This window comes from Hyla sarda, chromosome 8 (assembly GCF_029499605.1).
Source record: "Hyla sarda isolate aHylSar1 chromosome 8, aHylSar1.hap1, whole genome shotgun sequence".
Taxonomy (NCBI): domain Eukaryota; kingdom Metazoa; phylum Chordata; class Amphibia; order Anura; family Hylidae; genus Hyla; species Hyla sarda.
This window is the reverse complement of record NC_079196.1, coordinates 36023491-36044658: the sequence shown is the minus strand read 5'-3', so window position 1 is coordinate 36044658 and position 21168 is coordinate 36023491. Positions and strand designations below refer to the sequence as shown.

At 42.0% G+C, this 21168-nt stretch overlaps 1 long non-coding RNA gene across 3 annotated transcripts in view; it reads left to right on the top strand.

Moving 5' to 3' along the window:
- Positions 1-20522, top strand: part of LOC130284424 (uncharacterized) — a 42594-nt gene extending 22072 nt beyond the window's left edge. Inside the window, exons 2-3 of one of the 3 annotated variants that reach the window (XR_008847026.1) lie at positions 5253-5377; positions 20423-20522. This is a non-coding gene — a long non-coding RNA (uncharacterized LOC130284424). Of the gene's footprint in view, positions 1-5252; positions 5378-8706; positions 8958-9397; positions 10924-20422 lie in introns of those variants that run through there. The other 2 variants (XR_008847025.1, XR_008847027.1) reach the window with 2 other exon arrangements.
- The last annotated feature ends 646 nt before the right edge of the window (positions 20523-21168 follow it).

Genomic DNA, 21168 nt, shown 5'->3' with positions numbered 1-21168 from the left:
CCCAGACAACGGTATAAAGATATAAGGTGGGAATGAGAAGATAGTCAAGAACAGATAGGGAGAGGACAGGCTTGAAAGAAAGAGGGGAGGCCAATTGTGAGTATCTCCCACTGCAAGGAGACCGGGATTAGAACGGAACATGTACGTGTGGAGAAGGGAGGACAGGACTGAAAAAAAACAAAACTAACCAAGAGGAGAACTTGTTAATCTCAAGAGAGACCATTTCCCAAGTTTGGGTGATGGACTACACTTTTTTCAGACATGTGAGAAGGCACAGCCCCCACCCCAGAGCCCTGGCATGAATAAGGGGTCACAGCCCGCCTTTCAGGATCATCGGGGACATGAGGAATAAACTAAACCAGTTAAAGTAAAAGAGGCAAAATTCTGGCCAAGTAATGTAACAATCTGCCGGGCCCCCGCTATAACCCAGAAGAAGAGGGGGTACTGTGGAGGGATGGTAAGAGAAAGAAAACCCCAGTACATAAAGGGAAAGGAAAGGGCTCCAGGTACATCTCACTAAAGAGTAGGGACCCCAGAAAGGACATGGGCGGGTTACCTCATGAAACAATTAAATTACATTATAACAATACAGGTCTAGAATAACACAGAACTACCCCTTAGTCCCAGAGTTTCCCCAAGAACAGAAACTATCAATCACAGCAGACAAACAAGGTGATACTCAGTCCGGGTAAGATGATTGGCTGCTTCTACTCCTGCTACGTCTCCCCGCCGACTTTCGGCATTTCCTGGAGTCACCTGGAGAACTTGTACGACTACTTCTGCGACGTGAAGAATAAGAGGAGGGATCACTTGGACCCCCTGGGGATTGAGAGCGACGAGGAGGAGAGCATTGGGGGTATGGTGGTTCCTTCAAGATATCTTGTAGAGTGGCCTTTGCTGCAGCAGGTGTCTGGTATGTAGAAAAGGAGCCATCTGAATGGAACACTTTCAAAGTGGCCGGATACTGAAGTTGAAATCACTTCTTTGCTTTAAACATCTCAGTGCAGACTTTACCATAAGCTCTACATCACATGGCAATTTCAGCGGAGAAGTCTTCAAAAATCAGAAGTTCAACTTTATCATTATAGTCCAGCAACTTAAAAATGACTTGTCTTGGGCGAGAGGCATCAGCCCGAGAAGACTCAGAGTTGACCGTAGGTGGTCGGCCCAAGCGATGAACCCTCTCTCCTCTACTGGGTTCACCTAGTAGTGCTGTTCCAGAAGGAGGCTGAGGGACTCACCGTGTGTCCCCAGGTCGGGAGCGGAGTCTGGAGCCCATGCTAACCCGCCAGTGCAGCAGTTATATCTTCAGCTGTGCTGTCTCCCCTGCAAAGGTGGCGGCCGAAGCGCTGAGGTGCCGCAAGATGCCGCCAGGCACTGCAGGCGCATGGAGCAGTGTCGGAAGCTGGAAGCGCTCCCCTCTGATCCAGGACCCCCGTGCCAGGCGGTACAGGTGAGTCGGGCCAGTGGTGGCCAGCTTTCAGTGCGGATAAGGGGCCCTGGCCGCAGGAGCTCCGTCCTCTGGCTCTTCACATGCTCGTGCCGGGGCCGGAAGTCAACGCTTTTTTTTTTTTTTATAGAAATATTGCCATGAGGAGAAAGTAAGTTGACCTACTGAGGTGTCTTATGAAGATTCAAAGTCTCCAGGTTATATTCACACATTGTATTTTTTACACATTTCTACTGCAGTGTTTTGTTGGGGTTTTGCCAAATTACCGTAAAATTTGCAGCAGCAGTACAGATAGAGCTGGAGGGGAGGTATATAACTACTATATATCCGGATCTCATAGAGATAGCAGCAGCAGTATACAGATATAGGTGAAGGGAAGGTGTAAAACTACTATACGTCCTGATCCCATAGAGACAGCATCAATGCACAGATAGAGCGGTTGGCTGTCCGGGCATGCTGGAAGTTGTAGTTTTGCAACAGCTGGAGGGCCACAATTTGGAGACCTATGGTCTAGACCCTCAAGTGCTTTGGTTGCTGTATCTAAGGGCTGCAGAAAACTTTTATGGATGATGGATCCAGTGCCCAAACTTCACAGTGCTGTACATATACACATACATATACAGCGCTGGGCAAAAAGTATTTTCCTCCTGTATCATTTATCCTCAAAATGTCATGATGCAAGAGGGGGCTTAAAGTTATTCAGCTTTATCTTTAGTAGTATGTAAAACCTCTAATAACATGTTATTTGTAAATGACCGAGCACCAATCCAAATCATTTTGACTTTCCCAAAAATTCAATGAATCCTACATTTTTTGGAAATTCATTTCAAAGTAATTTTTCAAGCCCTGTAGTGTACTGTAGTATACTGATACTGCTGGGAGTCTTACCCTGCATTGGAAAAATATAAGAACTCTTAAACCTATTAGACCTCAAAGTGTCATACACAACTTTTTATAGGCCAACTTTTAAGTTGGACGAAATGTATTCAGATCTGAGACAAATTTTGAAAGATTTGTTCATCTCTTATTGTTATATGGCTGGGTGTTGGTGCAAATGACACAGTCCTCTCTGTTGCATTGACAGATTTAGCTTTGTAGAAAAGAAACAACTGTAACTGGAAAAACAAGGTGGCGCTCTAGCCCGACTCCAATGATTAATGAGCTACACTCATAGGAAGCAATGAGATTCAATCACTGACCGTCTATATCAGGGGTCCTCAAACTACGGCCCACGGGCCACATGCGGCCCGCGGAGCGCATTTACCCGGCCCACAGGGGTTTTTTGCCTCGGGACATCCCTGTGTTCCGAAAATGCTTTAGGAACACAGGGATGCCTCTGTTAAGTCCCTGCGGTCCTGCGTTGACATTAAAAACGCGGGGACCGCTGGGAGCAAGCGCACACAGCAACGTCACTGACGTCCCATGCATGCGCCCATGGCAACGGAGCGCGGAGGAGCAGAGAAGAAGCAAGAAGGACGCGCGCTGGCAGTTGGTAAGTGTTTACCAGCGGCGCATCAGCTTCGGTGTTCTGACCACCAATCCTCCGGTGCTGTCTGGTGGTCGGAACACTGAAATGGGGCAGTACACAGGCATACAGCCTCCAGCCATACTGTATGGCTGGAGGCTGTATGCCTGTGGGGGAACATACTGCCAACGTAATTTGTGGGACTATATTGCACCTAATGTTGGGGTACTAACTGCCAGCCTAAGGTGGGGGAACATACTGCCAGCCTAATGTGGGGGAACATACTGCTAGCCTAATGTGGGGGAGCATACTGCCAGCCTAATGTGGGGGACTATATTGCACCTAATGTGGGGGACTATATTGCACCTAATGTGGGGGACTATATTGCACCTAATGTGGGGGAACATACTGCCAGCCTAATGTGGGGGACTATATTGCACCTAATGTTGGGGAACTATACTGCCAGCCTAATGTGGGGGACTATATTGCACCTAATGTGGGGGGAACTATACTGCCAACGTAATGTGGGGGACTATATTGCACCTAATGTGGGGGGAACTATACTGCCAGCCTAATGTGGGGGACTATATTGCACCTAATGTGGGGGAACATACTGCCTGCCTAATGTGGGGGACTATATTGCACCGATTGTGGGGGGAACTATACTGCCAACGTAATGTGGGGGACTATATTGCACCTAATGTGGGGGACTATATTGCACCTAATGTGGGGGGAACTATACTGCCAACGTAATGTGGGGGACTATATTGCACCTAATGTGGGGGGAACTATACTGCCAGCCTAATGTGGGGGACTATAGTGCACCTAATGTGGGGGGACTATACTGCCAGCCTAATGTGGGGGACTATATTGCACCTAATGTGGGGGAACATACTGCCAACGCAATGTGGGGGGACTATATTGCACCTAATGTGGGGGAACATACTCCCAGCCTAATGTGGGGGACTATATTGCACCTAATGTGGGGGAACATACTGCCTGCCTAATGTGGGGGATTATATTGCACCTAATATGGGGGGAACTATACTGCCAACGTAATGTGGGGGACTATATTGCACCTAATGTGGGGGGAACTATACTGCCAACGTAATGTGGGGGACTATATTGCACCTAATGTGGGGGAACTATACTGCCAGCCTAATGTGGGGGACTATATTGCACCTAATGTGGGGGGGACAATACTGCACCTAATGTGGGGGGAACTATACTGCCAACGTAATGGGGGAACTATATTGCACCTAATGTGGGGGAACTGCAACCTAATGTGGGAGAACTATACTGCACCTAATGTGGGGGGAACTACAACCTAATGTAGGGGAACTACAACCTAATGTGAGGGGAACTACAACCGTATGTGGAGGAACGAAAACCTAATGTAGTGGAACTACAACCTAATGTGGGGGAACTATACTGCACCTAATGTGGGGGGAACTACAACCTAGTGTAGGGGAACTACAACCTAATGTGGTGGGAACTACAACCTAATGTGGGGGAACTACAACCTAATGTAGAGGAACTACAACCTAATGTGGGGGAACTACAACCTAATGTGGGGGAACTATACTGCCAAGCTAATATGGGGGAACTTTCCCATTTTGTTTCTTCACTTCAAAATAAGATATATGCAGTGTGCATAGAAATTTGTTCATAGTTTTTTTTTTTTTAAACTATAGTCTGGCCCTCCAATGGTCTGAGGGACCGTGAACTGGCCCCATGCAGAGGGCGCTGGTTTGTCTGTGGACCAAATCAAATGAGTCCAAATCATCTAATGAAGAAAAAGGTAGCTAGGGTTCAGGGGAGAGTAGAATTAAATTCTTCACAAATCATATTATACCTGTCGTATCATAGAAACTAATAATGCTTATACATGTTACTCACTAGGTTATGCAGATTATTTACATGTCTTTTTATGTGTCTGCTCACTGATTCTGACATCCAGTGCTCGGGGAAGGGGGTGTCTGAGGCAAGCACTGAGCCTGCCCTCACTCACCATGCATGAACTTCCTTCCTGAGTCTGCTGTCTCTTCATCCAATCACTGCAGGCTGCTCTGTAACCCCCTCCTCTCTGTTTTCATTCTGCAGTCTGATAGGACAGGAGTGAGCACAGAGGAGTGCTAGTCCCACCCTCATTTCCTGGACTTTGTCCCAGCCTATGCTTCATCTGGGACAGAGTGGTCTTTTTTTATGAGCCATGATTTCTATAAAAAGGAGATTACATTTTTATGAAGTATATTAGAAAGGTTAATGTTTTGCCAAGATGTACAACATATGAATCATTTGAATCTGACTGTGCCCAGTTTTAATCCTCCTCCCTAGACAGTGGTGTTCTTCCGTCAGAAGCTTTGTTTCATCTATACTAAAACACTGCCAAAACCCCGACCAGATGAAGTATTTCTGTCTAAAAACCGGACATCATTTAGAATGGTAACATGTGCTTGGAGGTAAATATTGAGATGTTATTAAGTCAATGATAGAAATTCTAATTTTATGATTCATTTTGATTAATTTGATATACTGGTTGTGTTGTTCCTTATTCAATCAATGGATTTATTACTCCCTAGCAGAACAAATCAGAAAAATAATATTCTAAATCAAAGCCTCGATGTCAATGTAACCACTGGCCCCATGAGGTTGAGATAAAGTATGATACACAGGAAAATAATGAGACATAAACCAATGAGCCAACTAACTGTCCAAACTACTTATCACTTTTACACTTTTACTCAAACCGGGAGAGTGAATCATGGCCCTAATTGTGGCCCTTCGGGTCTCTCATTTTATTTATAGTAGTTTTATCCTATATGAATTGTCACAAGAGGTTAAAGCCCTGCACACAAGGAACATTTAATCAATGTTCCCAGAATAGAGAAGTTAACAAATGATGTATTATACCAGGATGTGTAAATAAATATATATATATATATATATATATATATATATATATATATATATATATGTTTTAGAGGGGGTGATAGAGTATTGAAGCCATTACATGTATGTTGTTTAACCCCTTAACAACGCAAGACGTACATTTATGTCCTGCACTGGCTCCCGCGATGTAACACGGTCACCCTGCGTCATATTGGGTCTGTCCCGGCAAGAAATGATAGCTGGGACCCGTGGCTAACACCGGACATCACCGATCGCGGTGAAGCCTGGTATTACCCCTTCAGATGCGGCAATCAAAGTTGATCGCCGCCTCTAAAGTGTAAGTAAAACCTTCCCGGCAGCTCAGTCGGGCTGATCGGGACCACCGCAGTGAAACTGTGGTGTCCCGATCAGCTATTAGGAGGCGAGGAGGGTCCCTAACGGCCTCCTCGTTGTCCGATCGTCGATTCCCTGCTCCGTGCCTGAGATCCAGGCAGGAGCAGTGGAGCACCGATAACACTGATCAATGCAATGCTATGGCATAGCATTAATAAGTCTATGCAATCAATGTGCTGCATGTTATAGTCCACTATGGGTGCTATAACATTGCAAAAAAAAGTGTACAAGAAAATTGTTAATAAATGTGATTTAACCCCTTCCCTAATAAACGTTTGAATCACCCCCCTTTTCACATAAAAAATAAAAACTATGTAAGTAAAAATAAATATAAACATATGTGGTATCGCCGCGAGCGTAAATGTCCAAACTATAAAAATATATTGTTAATTAAACCACACAGTCAATGGCGTACGGGTAAAAAAAGATTCCAAAGTCCAAAATACCATTAAAAAAATAATAAAAAGCGATCGAAAAGTCCAATCAAAACAAATGCTACCGACGAAAACTTCAGATCACGGTGCAAAAAATGAGCCCTCTTACCACCCCTATATGGAAAAATAAAAAAGTTATATTGGTCAGAAGAGGACATTTTTAAATGTATACATTTTCGTGCATGTAGTTATGATTTTTTCTAGAAGTAAAATAAAATCAAACCTATATACAGTAAGTAGGGTATCATTTTAATTGTATGGCCCTATAGAAAGACAAGGTGTAATTTTTACCGAAAAATGCATTGCATGGAAATGGAAGCCCCCAAAAGTTACAAAATGGCGTGTTTTTTTCTTTCAATTTTGTCGCACAATGATTTTTTTTTTGTTTCACTGTAGATTTTGGGGTAAAATGACTGATGTCATTACAAAGTAGAATTGGTGGCGCAAAAAAAAAAAGCCATCATATGAGTCTGCAGGTGCAAAATTGAAAGGGTTATGATTTTTAACCCCTTAACGATGCAGGACGTATATTTACGTCCTGCGCCGGCTCCCGCGATATGAAGCGGGATCGTGCCGCGATCCCGCATCATATCGCGTCGGTCCTGGCGCTCATCAATGGCCGGGACCCGCGGCTTATACCACACATCGCCGATCGCGGCGATGTGCGGCATTAACCCTTTAGAAGCGGCGGTCAAAGCTGACCGCCGCTTCTAAAGTGAAAGTAAAAGTGACCCGGCTGCTCAGTCGGGCTGTTCGGGACCGCCGCGGTGAAATCGCGGTGTCCCGAACAGCTGACCGGACACCGGGAGGGCCCTTACCTGCCTCCTCGGTGTCCGATCGGCGAATGACTGCTCCGTGCCTGAGATCCAGGCAGGAGCAGTCAAGCGCCGATAACACTGATCACAGGCGTGTTAATACACGCCTGTGATCAGGATGAGAGATCAGTGTGTGCAGTGTTATAGGTCCCTATGGGACCTATAACACTGCAAAAAAATGTAAAAAAAAGTGTTAATAAAGGTCATTTAACCCCTTCCCTAATAAAAGTTTGAATCACCCCCCTTTTCCCATAAAAAAAATAAAACAGTGTAAAAAAAAATAAAATAAACATATGTGGTATCGCCGTGTGCATAAATGTCCGAACTATAAAAATATATCATTAATTAAACCGCACGGTCAATGGCGTACGCGCAAAAAAATTCCAAAGTCCAAAAAAGCGTATTTTGGTCACTTTTTATACCATTAAAAAATGAATAAAAAGTGATCAAAAAGTCCGATCAAAACAAACATCATACCGATAAAAACTTCAGATCACGGCACAAAAAATGAGTCCTCATACCGCCCTGTACGTGGAAAAATATAAAAGTTATAGGGGTCAGAAAATGACATTTTTAAACGTATAAATTTTCCTGCATGTAGTTATGATTTTTTCCAGAAGTGCGACAAAATCAAACCTATATAAGTAGGGTATCATTTTAACCGTATGGACCTACAGAATAATGATAAGGTGTAATTTTTACCGAAATATGCACTGCGTAGAAACGGAAGCCCCCAAAAGTTACAAAATGGCGTTTTTTCTTAGATTTTGTCGCACAATGATTTTTTTTCTGTTTCGCCGTGCATTTTTGGGTAAAATGACTAATGTCACTGCAAAGTAGAATTGGCGACGCAAAAAATAAGCCATAATATGGATTTTTAGGTGGAAAATTTAAAGGGTTATGATTTTTAAAAGGTAAGAAGGAAAAAACGAAAGTGCAAAAACGGAAAAACCCTGAGTCCTTAAGGGGTTAAAAGGTAAGGAGGAAAAACGAAAGTGCAAAAATGGAAAAACCCTGAGACCTTAAGGGGTTAAAATGTTTCACTTTTTTCTATTATTTGTCTGTATTTAGAGGATGGGTGTTTTTCTCTCCTGTAAAACTGAACTCAGAGTTACCAGCTAACTTTCATGTAGATATTGTACATACAGCTCTAAATAGTCTGCTTCCTATATAAGCTAGATGGACACTTACCTTTCAGCACTATTTCTGTCCATGATATAACTTGTGTGGCATTTATTACCATTTTTTCCTCTGCAGGCTCTATCTCAAATTTTTTGTTGTCCCTAAATTGGTGGGTGAAGCCTTAGCTGCTATGATGTCTCCTATACACTGCACACATGAAGAGAAGATCCTAAGCCCTCATATCTCTATTGCATACCCTCAGAAGTAGCAGTTTGAAGGGCATTAGAGAGCAGTGCTAAGCAATATAAGCTGTGATTCATGCAGTTGAACGAGATACAACACTTACTAGAGCTTTTAGTGTCTCACTCTATAGCTCCCTCCTCTTAGTCCTCTATGGACAACATGTAATGTAAATTTATTTCTTAGTTAGCTGGTGGTTTTCAGTAGTTTTTCAGAGAGAAGTATGAATTTAAGAGGGGAGGAGACTGATGAAGAAACATGATTCTTTCTCTTATAGGGTAAATTATAATGTTTCTTATAATTGCTAGCAACCATTTAAATAAATAAAAATTCCATCTACTTGTCGCCAGTTGTATGTTTAGGTTTTACTTCCTATGGTCTCACAAAAATCATGCACCCCATAATATAAATTTGCCCATACCTTCTTATAAACACCACACCCTTATCTGTTTAAGATTAAATCACCAGTAATCTAACAATAGCCGCAAGAGGCAAACTTAAAATTAAATAAATAAATAAAATGATGATAATTCTGCTTTGCCCCTTGTAATGTCTGTTTTATTTGTTTTTGTACTTTTCTGTTTAGGTGTCTATTCACACACTAGGATGTTCGGAGCAGTTTTCTATTCTCCCTGGATAGGGAATGGTTAATGCTCTGAAAGAAGGAGAACACGGGTGTGTCTATTTTAAGCCAGACTTCTGAATTTAGTGCTGGTTATTCAGTGCAATACACTTTGTCTGCTTGTGCTATAATGCTGCTATGATGTCTTTGTATGTTACTTTGTATTTATTTTGTCATTTTATCTGGGTTTTAAGCCATGGTTATACAGCATGCTCCTTGTATTTTAGTCTGTGTTACATTAGTCGGTTTTAGGATTATGTTTGTTCGTTCTGCTTTTACTGTGTTCACACTGAGTTAGTCTTCCTAGTGTTATCCGTGCTCTGTATTTTATAATTCCTGTTTGGTCTCCTGGAGTCTATTAAGACTCATCCAGTTCTAGTCTTGTATCTTGAGAAATATCAGTCATGACACCCCTAACAAGTCTGAGTTTGGGATGGGGGGGGATTATGGGCTAGTCCCGGAGTGCCACTTTTCCAGTCACAGCTGCCTAATTAATGCAGGGTAAAACTTTTCTGAGAGGGGGGTTGCCTGCATACATATAACTTCCTGAAAGTCCCACATAGGATTTGTAACGAGCTGAGCATTGCTGTCAGCTCAACATCATCCGATGAGAAGAGTCTCCATCAGCATCAGCAAATGCTTGTTATAAATCCTTCCTAGGTGTAATGAAGTACTACCCTACACTCATCAGGCGGTTGTCAAAGTGTCAATAGTCCCTTCTGGGTAGGGAGTTGTCGGAGGTTAGTTGCAAAAAAAACAAAAAAAAACTAAGAACAAATCATAATCTTGTGCCCAGCCGCCTCCTGGTAAAATGCAGCCCTAGGCCTGGGTCTTGGTGGTCTAGTTAAAGATACAGGGCTGCTTGTCACTACCACTAGAGGAGACTTACTAAATAAAAAACATTTTGGTCCCTTTACACCTAATATGAGCTATTTTCATCCATACACAGTTCCCCTAGTGGTGAACAATTTAATTAATTTTAAGTTGAAACGATCTGATAAAGAGACGTTTGTTAAATTGTACCAAAATTATTATCCTACTGTCCAGTTCACTGGCTCAGACTGCCCTAGTACATGGCCAGAAGCCAAAAAACAAAACACCATAATTTTATGGACTAACATTAAAGGGGTACTCCATTGGAAACATCTTATCCCCTATCCAAAGGATGTTAGATGAGGGAACCCCTGCGATCTCCGCTGCGGCTCCCTGTCATTAGGTGCACAGAGCGAACTCCGCTCTGTGCTCGATTACTTGCGATGTAAGCTGCCATGCCGCTTCCAATCAAATTTATGGGAGGAGGCGTGATGGTTATGTACTAGGCATCATGCCCCTCACATGAATGGAAGCTGAAAGCTTCCGTCTTCCGGACGCTTCCGGGACCCCCGTGATCTAACATCTTATGCCTTATTCTTTGGATAGGGGATAAGATGTTTCCAACGGAGTACCCTTTTAAGTCTTTACTCGTAGCCATGAGTGAGGACTTTATATGAGTCTGAAATATGTCAGCGTTTTCCATTTTCCTCTTCTGTTTTTACTTAGACCAATAAATCTTTGGATTTCATCTGCCCCAAGATACTGGACGTTCTGTTCTTCTGTATTTAAATTATACATGAAATATTATTCTGAATGCTCCATTTTGATAAATTTGGTATTAAATGTGCCATTGCCACAGGCATGCAGGCTATGACAGCTTTTCTAAATCTGCCCCTTTCTATAGAATATATATTACCATTTGGTTTCTTAAATATATCCCAATTTAAATATTAGTTATAAGTTAGTGTTTAACTTTAGTAAGAGTACTCCCTTTCACAGTTTTACCATTTAAAAAGGAAAGATAAAGTTTTTTTCTCTTTCCATAGTTGCCTACAGTGTGGAATATGATGCTCTCGAGAGTGATTTCAAAACTCTGTTTCAAGCCTGACTGATTTTGAAAGAAGGAAATACAATTTCCAATTGTAACTTGTGTGATTCATCATTGATAATACGAGGATTTCCTAATTATTGTTTTTTTCTGTTACCATCTGGTTACAATAAGCATACGTTGACCTCCTGTCTGACCTGAACATTTTACCTGCTTCTAAGTTCAGCCAGCTAGTGTCATGTTTTGCAAGCGTTATCATCTACTAGGTGTTTTCTGCAAAGAGTTGTATTTTGTAAATATATACAAGACAAGAGCATGTGTCTTACATAATTCAAAACTTAATAGATACATTTAAATAAATGTGCAGGAGAGGGGGTTTGGTGGTATTTAATATGACTGACATCTCACACACTGGTCTTAAAGGGGTATTCTAGGATTATGGGATTTTTTTTGTTGGATTTTTATGTGTTACAGGGGCTGTAAAGTTAGTGCAATTCATAATACTGTGTCTGTACCTGTGTTTGGTCTTACAATTCCTATGTGATCTGTGCTCTGATGTTCATTTCTAGTAGCATTAAAAAAAAAAAATTATTGTCTCAGGCTTTTCCCAGGTTGCCACACAGCCTAAGACATTGCAACATTAGTCAGGTGTTGAAAGGGAGCCTGTTTGTGCTTCAATGGGTGAAGCGATTGCTGGGTGAGAGGTTAATCATTCTTTCCAAGGCTTCAGGAAATTGTAGCTCAAAGCGCAGCACAAATGGAAGGAAGCCTAGCTAGGGTGGGGTGACTGATGGGGGGGGGGAATGACCTCATACTTACAAACAAGAGGGATCCGAGGACTTGCAGTCGGAGGGAGGGAACTCCAACTCCAATTTAACAAAAATAAACCTCAAAACATAGCCTCAAGTCAAGCGCGGATCCTTCCTAAGCATGTCCATTACTGTCTGGCAGGTAAGTACTAAAGTCACCTTATGGTGGATACCCCTTTAAGTAATCCCCACCAGTGCAGGGACAAGCTGGATTTATATCGATCGCATAAAAAATTTACTAAGAGCCAAAATCTCTTAGAGGTGTAAGACCCTGTGAGGGCCAGAAACTAAAAACCACTTAAAACAACATTTTATTGGTATGCACTAAAATGTTTTAAAAGTTATTTATTTTGGGATAGTGATTTAAAAACACAAAGGCACTGACAGATGTAACAAAGTATACTACTGAATATGTATGGTACCCACTATTTGTGGTCCCAATGTTCTAACTGAGGGTAATCCTGTTTTATCAATACTTGTGCTATTGCCCTAACTGGACCATAGTATCTTGGTGTAACTGCTCTCTATGATCTCCTCTTAGAGTTATTAACTAGTAGTAACTAGTGGTATACTTGTGTGTCACCCTGCCTCAGATAACAGTCAGACTGAGCACTCGACTTAAGATAATAGTCAGACCGACTGCACACTCCACCTCAGATAACAGTCAGACCGACTGAGCACTCCACCTCAGATAACAGTCAGACTGACTGAGCCCTCCAACTCAGATAACAGTCAGACCAACTGTGCACTTCACCACAGATAACAGCACTGTAATGTGATACTGACACCAGATACCTTAAGTATTTGACCACATTACTTACTATTTGACTAGGTTACTTAAGTGTTTAACCACTGATGATGATCACTTTTCATGACTGCTGTGCCCCTCACATGTCGGGAACTGTCCAGAGAAGGAGAGGTTTGCTATGGGGATTTTCTCCTTCTCTGGACAGTTCCCGACACAGACAGAGGGGGCAGCAGAGAGCACCGTATCTGACTAAAAAGACTACATGACCTCTCCCACATCATTCAGCAGCTCATAAGTACTGCAAAAATAGTTTACAAATCTGTATAACTTTCTGGCACCTGTTCATTTGTAAACATTTATTTTCCTCGGAGTCCCCCTGTAATATGTGGGATAACCCCTTTAGAGGACTTGTAACTAAGGCACATAAAGAGGAGTAACTTGCTATATGCAGCGGCTCTTCCAACCAAGATGATCTGGGAATCCAGTGGCAGATGGTTTCAATAGTTAATTAATTGAAAACGTAGTAAAACATACAAAATAAAATAAAAACAATTCATGCAAGAAATGGCAGGTCGTGGCAAGACGCGTTTCGGGAGGGTAATCTCCCTTTCTCAATTGCAAGAAATAAAGTGGTATGTCTATGAAAGAGCAGGTAGGCTATAAATATGTTCAAAAGGGGCACCAAAGTAAAGTAAGTGGCTGGGGAAGATGACGTCAAGAATTAGCATATGCATAATGAATCTAAAAAAGGCCTATGAAATGCAAATAAACCATGTAAATAACTACAATAAGGGGTGCGGGTGTACATTACAGATGCAGCTAAACAGTCCATATTTCAAATTCGCTGCTCTCCAGTCAGGAAAATCTGGAGGGGAAATGGGCCAATCACTGTCGAGATCCTTGGTGACGTACAGTGCTGGCCGGGGTCGATGTAAATGTATAAGAGTCATTGCGTGATGCAGGGCGGTCTGCTCAAGGGACGTTTATTCATTCCATTGGTTGCCTAGGGTAAAGCAACCAATCAGAGAAGAGTCATCTGGTTCATAGTACTGTATAGTAAAAGTCCAATGGCTGGACGAGGCAGTGTTTAAAGAGGAAGAGCCAATCAGATCATTTCACAGGAGGATGATGACCAATCAGATTGGCAACGTATATTTCGGTGATGGGTTCCGAGAGGAGGCAAGGAGCTTTTCAAAGGAGGGAGCCAATCAGATCATCTTTCAGGAGGATGACGGACACTAAGATTAGAGATGTATAATTCAATGATTTCAACAATGGGTTTCGAGAGGCGGCAAAGAGTTGTTCGAAGGAGGGAGCAAGTCGGAAGCTTGCCCAGTGGGATGATGACCAATCACAATCAGGACCTATTTTTCAGAATATTCTAGACTGAAATTCAGAGTAGCAGCAAAGTATGTTAAAAAAAGAGAGCCAATCAGAGGCTTATACTGAGAAGTGGCGACCAATCCGCATCTTGTCAGGTTGAGCCGAGGAATGTCAGTTATGCCGGCTGTGGTAGTCTTTGTACCCAATTGGGATGTAGCTGGAGACTGCCCGTGGATCATGGTGGTGATGTCGGCAGAAGGACCTTGCAGATGTAGCAGAGGGTTTGGGATCCCGGAACATGATGGTAACTGTAAAGAGATAAATAGGCAAAAAATAGCGAGGTAACAGGTATGGAGTGGGCAGGTCGATATGAAGTCTAGGTGAAATTCAGGTAACATTCTCAATGTACTCGTTAAGTCCCTGGGGTGGTCCCCAGTTTTAAGACTGTATATCCAGAAATTCTCTCTTCTGCGCAGGGTGGCATATTGTTGGTTGGTCTCACTGAGGACATGTTCTATGGGAGTAACTGTGAAAGATCCGAAGTCGCAATTATGCTGCTGTGCTCCATGTCGAGATACGCTGTGCAGTTGATAGTCTCTGGAAACATTGGATATGTGCTTTTTGATCTGACAGTGGAGAGGTTGTATGGTCCGACCGATATACTGAAGGCCGCATGGGCATTGGAGGAGGTACACGACGTATTCAGTGCTGCAGTTCATGAAGCTCTTGATTGGATAGATTGTATTGGAGATATTGGATGTGAAGTTCTTGCATTTGTTAGATATATTTAGGCAGCATTTGCAACCCGGTTTATTGCATTTGAAGCTGCCTATGATTTCTTGAGTCATCGGTAGGGTGGACAGTTCTTTTCTTACGTTTTAGTTTGCTCGGTGCGAGTATATTTTTGAGAGAAAGATTCTTCCTGAATGTGACATTAGGTTTGGTGGGCAGGATGTCTTTGAGAAAAGGGTCGAGTTTCAGGATCTTCCAGTGGGAATCGAGTATATTTTTGATTTGCCGATGGTCACTGCTGAAAGTGGTGATGAAATTATAGGCATGTTGTGGGTTAATGATTCCTTTAGCGGTTTGCTCGTGGGGGTTCTCGGAGCTGAGGCAGTCTTTTTGGCTGAGTTTCTTGGCTCTTTGCTTGCTCTGAGTAATTAATAAAGGTGGGTATCCTTTTGCTGTAAACCGCTGGTCAAGGGTCGTACTTTGCACTTGGAAGTCTGTGTTTTCGATGCAATTGCGTCTCATGCACTAATATGGACCAAACGGGATGTTATTTGTCCATTTTTCATAGTGACAGCTGGTGTAATCCAAATAGCTGTTCCCGTCTACTGCTTTGAAATAAGTTTTGGTCTTGATTTGGTGATCTGCAGTGTGGTATACAATTACTTTTTGAGATATTCAATACTGGTGTCAGAGTGATTAAAGGTGAAATGGATGTTCCAAGTATTCATATTTAATGATTGGATGAATTTGTTAAGGTCTTCTTTGGTACTACCCCATATGATGAAGATATCGTCGATGTAACACTTATACAGTATACAGTGTTTGAAAAGGGCATGTGGGTAGATGACGGATTCTTCGAAGGGGCCCATGAAAAGGTTGGCTAGACTTGGTGCGAAGCGGCTTCCCATCGCGGTCCCAAAGCATTGTTAAAAGATGTTTCCATTGAATTGAAACACGTTGTGTTGAAAAATGAATAGGATGCTTTCGAGAATAAATCGTTGCTGGAGAGGAGGCATGGTGGAATATTTTTTCAAGAAGTGGGATACTGAGGAGATGCCGAGGTGATGATTAAAGATGGTATACAGAGATGTGATGTCCATGGTGAGTAGGCTGTAATGATCCTTCCATTCTATGTAGATTATGGACTGGATGAAGTCAGTGGTGTCCCATGTGTGGGAAGGGAGGGTGATGACGTCTTATTGGAGGAGGATATCTACGTACTGAGAAAGCTTGGGGGTTAGTGAGTTGATGCCTGCGATGATCGGTTATACATACTGTATAAGCATTACATCGACGATATCTTCATCATATGGGATAGTACCAACGAACACCTTAACAAATTCATCCAATCATTAAATATGAATAATTGGAACATCCATTTCACCTTTAATCACTCTGAAACCAGTATTGAATATTTCGACATAACCATTTACCACACTGCAGATCACCAAATCAAGACCAAAACTTATTTCAGCAGTAGACGAGAACAGCTATTTGGATTACACCAGCTGTCACTATGAAAAATGGGCAAATAATATCCTGTTTGGTCAATTTAGGCGCATGAGACGCATTTGCACTGAAAACACAGACTTCCAAGAACAAAACACCAACCTTGACCAGCAGTTTACAGCAAAAGGATACACATGTTCACTATTTACTCAGAGCAAGCAAAGATCCAAAAAACTAAGCCAAAAAGACTGCCTCAGCTCCAAGAACCCCCACAAATGATCCACCAAAGAAATCATTAACCCACAACATGCCTATAATTTCATCACAACTTTCAGCAGTGACCATTGGCAAATCAAAAATATACTCGATTCCTACTGGAAGATCCTGAAACTCAACCCTTTTCTCAAAGACATCCTGCCCACCAAACCTAATGTCACATTCAGGAAGAATCTTTCTCTAAAAAATATACTCGCACCGAGCAAACTATAAAGTGAGAAAGGACAGTCCACCCTACCAATGATTCAATAAATCATAGGCAGCTTCAAATCCAATAAACCGGGTGCCTAAACATATCTAACAAATGCAAGAACTTCACATCCAAAATCTCCAATACAACCTATCCGATCAAGAGCTTCATGAACTGCAGCACTGCATACGTTGTGTACCTCCTCCAATGCTCATGCAGCCTTCAGTAAATCGGTCAGACCATATAACCTCTCCACTGTCAGATCAACAAACACAGATCCAATGTTTCCTAGGCTATCAACTGCACAGCGTATCTCGACATAGAGCACAGCAGCATAATTGCGACTTCGGATCTTTCACAGCTACTCTCATAGAGCATGTCCCCAGTGAGACCAACCAACAATATGCCACCCTGCGCAGAAGAGAGAATTTCTGGATATACAATCTGAAAACATTGGTCCCCCAGGGACTTAACGAGTTAATCGAGAATGGACTTCATATCGACCTGCCCACTCCATACTTATTACCCCCCTATTTTTTGCCTATTTATCTTTTTACAGTTACCATCATGTTCCGGGATCCTGAACCCTCAGCTACATCTGCAAGGTCCTTCTGCCGACATCATCACCATGATCCACGGGCACCATCCAGCTACATCCCGATTGGGTACGAAGACTTCCACAGCCAGCATAGCTGACATCCCTTGGCTCCATCCGACAAGATGTGGATTGGTCGCCACCTCTCAGTATAAGCCTCTGATGGGCTCTCTTTTTTGAACATCATTTGCCGCTACTCTGAATTTCAGTCTAGAATATACCAAAATATAGGTCCTGATCCTGATTGGTCATCATCCCACTGGGCAAGATTTAATTCAACTGGCTCCCTCCTTTGAACAACTCTTTGCCGCCTCTCGAAACCCATTGTTAAAATCACTGAATTTTACGTCTCTTAAATGATTGGCCGCCATCCTCCTGAAAGATGATCTGATTGGCTCCCTCCTTTGAACAACTCCTTGCCGCCTCTCGGAACCCATCACCGAAATATACGTAGCCAATCTGATTGGTCGCCATCCTCCTGTGAAACGATCTGATTGGCTCTTCCTCTTCACACACTGCCTCTTCCAGCCATTGCCCTTTACTATACAGTACTATGAACCAGACGACTCTTCTCTGATTGGTCGCTTTACCCGAGGCAACCAATGGAATGAATGAACTTCCCTTGAGCAGACCGCCCTGCATCACGCAATGACTCTGATACATTTACGTTTACCCCGGCTGGCACTGTACGTCAACGAGGATCTCAACAGTGATTGGCCCATTTCCCCTCCAGATTTTCCTGAGTGGAGCACAGCAAATTTGAAATATGGACTGTTTGGCTGCATCTGTAATGTACACCCGCACCCTTTATTGTACTTATTTACATGGTTTATTTGCATTTCATAGGTCATTTTTAGATCCATTATGTATATGCTAATTCTTGACGTCATCTTCCCCACCAATTTACTGTATTTTGGCACCGTTTTTGAACATATTTATAGCCTACCTGCTCTTTCATAGACATACAACTTTATTTCTTGCAATTGACAAAGGAAGATTACCCTCCCAAAATGCGTCTTGCCACGACCTGACGTTTCATGCATGAATTGTTTTTATTTTATTTTGTATGTTTTACTAAGTTTTCAATAAATTAGCTATTGAAACCATCTGCCACTGGATTCCCAGATCATTTTGGTTGGAAGCGCCGCTGCAGTTACAATTTTCTTATACCTCTCAGTGCATACCTCTACGGACCTCTGCCAAGGTTTCCATCTACCACACTGTGGGCCTGTACTCCATCGACCCTGACATTACCATAGGTGACATTTCTCAACATATGGGACCCACCTTTAATATTTCTATTTGAAAGGACAAAGCGCTGTCATCTCCTCCTACATTTTCTTCACCTCTCCTTACAAATGGGCACATGTAGGGCATAATTTTGTAAAATTTGCATTTATTTATATTAATCCCATAACTTCACAAAATATACATTTTATTCTATTTTTTGTGAAGTCTTGTAGTTGCAGCCATAACATAACTATATAAACATCTGTCTTAGATATCCCGCACATCCCCTCTCAATCCTTTTCTGCACAGATCATCTTCAGAAGGCCACTATTATTTTAGATGTTTTGGGATAGAACATGGCACTGAGAGGCGCCTCAGAACTCAGTGTGACAACTCCATACTTACCGCACTTGACCTGATTTAAATTTCCACACTCCGGATTTACTTTGTTACCTCTGTGGAGGGAAAGTGACATCTGAAAAGATAGAGGACATAACTTTTTGAAGGTGAGAGCTGATGCGTTCAGCATGTCAGGGAGAAGATGAGATTTGTCATTCAGACACATCATTAAAGTGTGAAGCTCTCTCTGGCAGTGTGTCAGACTTAAGTGACAAAACTGCTGCTGTGGGGTATGTACACACTGCTTGTTTGAAAGAATTTTTTATAAATAAATAAAACCCTAAAGGGGTACTCTACTGCCCAAGCGTCCGGAAAATTTAGTTCCCAATGCTGGGTGCGGGCTGCGGGGGTCCTGATGTCACGGTCACGCCCCTCTTGACGTCACGTCACGCCCCCTCAATGCAAGTCTATAGGAGTGGGCGTGACTCACCCATCATAACTGCAGAACTTACAAGTGACTACAGCTCTAGTGGGACATACAGAATGATATCAGTGACTACAGGTAACGTCTTCTCTGTAGTCTTCCCTAATAAAACAGATTTGTAAATTACGTCTATCTAAAAATCTTAATCCTTCCAGTACTTATCAGCTGATGTATGCTGCAGAGGAAATTGTGTAGTTATTTTCAGTCTGACCACAGTGCTCTCTGCTGCCACCTCTGTGTATGTCAGGAACTGTCCAGAGTAGGAGCTTATCCCCATAGCAAACCTCTCCTGCTCTGGACAGTTTCTGACATGTACAGTGGTGGCAGCAGAGAGCACTGTGGTCAGACAGAACTATACAATTTCCTGTGGAGCATACAGCAGCTGAAAAGTAATGGAAGGATTAAGATTTTTAAATAGAGGTAATTTACAAATCTGTTTAACTTTCTGGCACCAGTTGATTCGAAAATATTTATTTTGTACTTGTTTTTAATGGAGTACCCCTTTAATAGAGATCTATACTGCCAAATAACTATTCTGCTAGGGGATGGTTTCCAGGCAGCAACAGGAGAATTTTTCCCATATAGCACAAAGGAGATCAGAATTTCACTAAATATGCATTTGATATAGTCAGCCTGCAAAGCCAACATTAAATAAAAAAAATCTAAATTTATTGAAAAAGCCATTACAAGTGATCAATAATGGAGTGAACAATTCTTCATATGAATGTCCATTAAAGAAAATAAAAATGCATCACAAAACACCTAACAGGAGAACATTTCTTTTTTTGCTGAATATTTAAATTATTTAAAGTATAAAACATAAGTAAAGCTATAAAACATTGATGAGCGTTTTATTAGTCACACTGTCAAACAACCTACTTTCTCACCATGGCAACTTTCCGCTTGATTGACACGCTAATGTAACATTCTATATTTGTTATAGATTCCATTAGAGTCGAAAATAAAGGAGTCAACGTGGAACGCTTTGGAAAGTATCATATTTACCATATACAACTGTTCTAAAAAGACAAAAATCTGTCATTGATTCTAAAGCCACTAAAAATATATTGATAATGTTTTTTTGTGTGTGTTTTTTTTTGTAAGTGTTTTTTTTTTGTGTGTGTGATTTGTATGTTTCAAAAGCCAACGCAATTAGGGGTTTCATGCAACATGGTCTTTATTGTAACACAGAATGGCAAACATCAGGGTGTGCTTACATGCTGTGGATTTGCTGCAGAACAGTCGCAGAAAATATCAAGTATTTCTACACCCAAAAAAATAAAAAATAAACATATTTTGCTCCTAAACATCTTATCCACTATCCAAAGAATAGGGGATAAGAGTCTGTGCAGTGGATTTCTGGGTGCTGCGCTGGAGATTACAGGAGGGGGGGGGTTGGGGGGATAGGGAATAAGATGTCTAGGCACCGGAGAACCCCTTTAATGGCACTACCTAGGCAGTGTTTGCATTATTTCGTTGTGTGGTATTATCTATGCATCCCTTTCACCTTGTGACATTATCTGGGCACTTGTGTCACCATATGGGGTTGTTAGGTTTCTAGTCGTTAACCTGACTTTACTTTTTCATTTCCATAGGGTGGTATTATTTTGGTTCTCGCATGGCAGCGTGATGGTTTTATTTTTGTCCAACAGCCACAAAACTTTACCGAATGTGAGTTTGTTCACTTATGACCTATTGT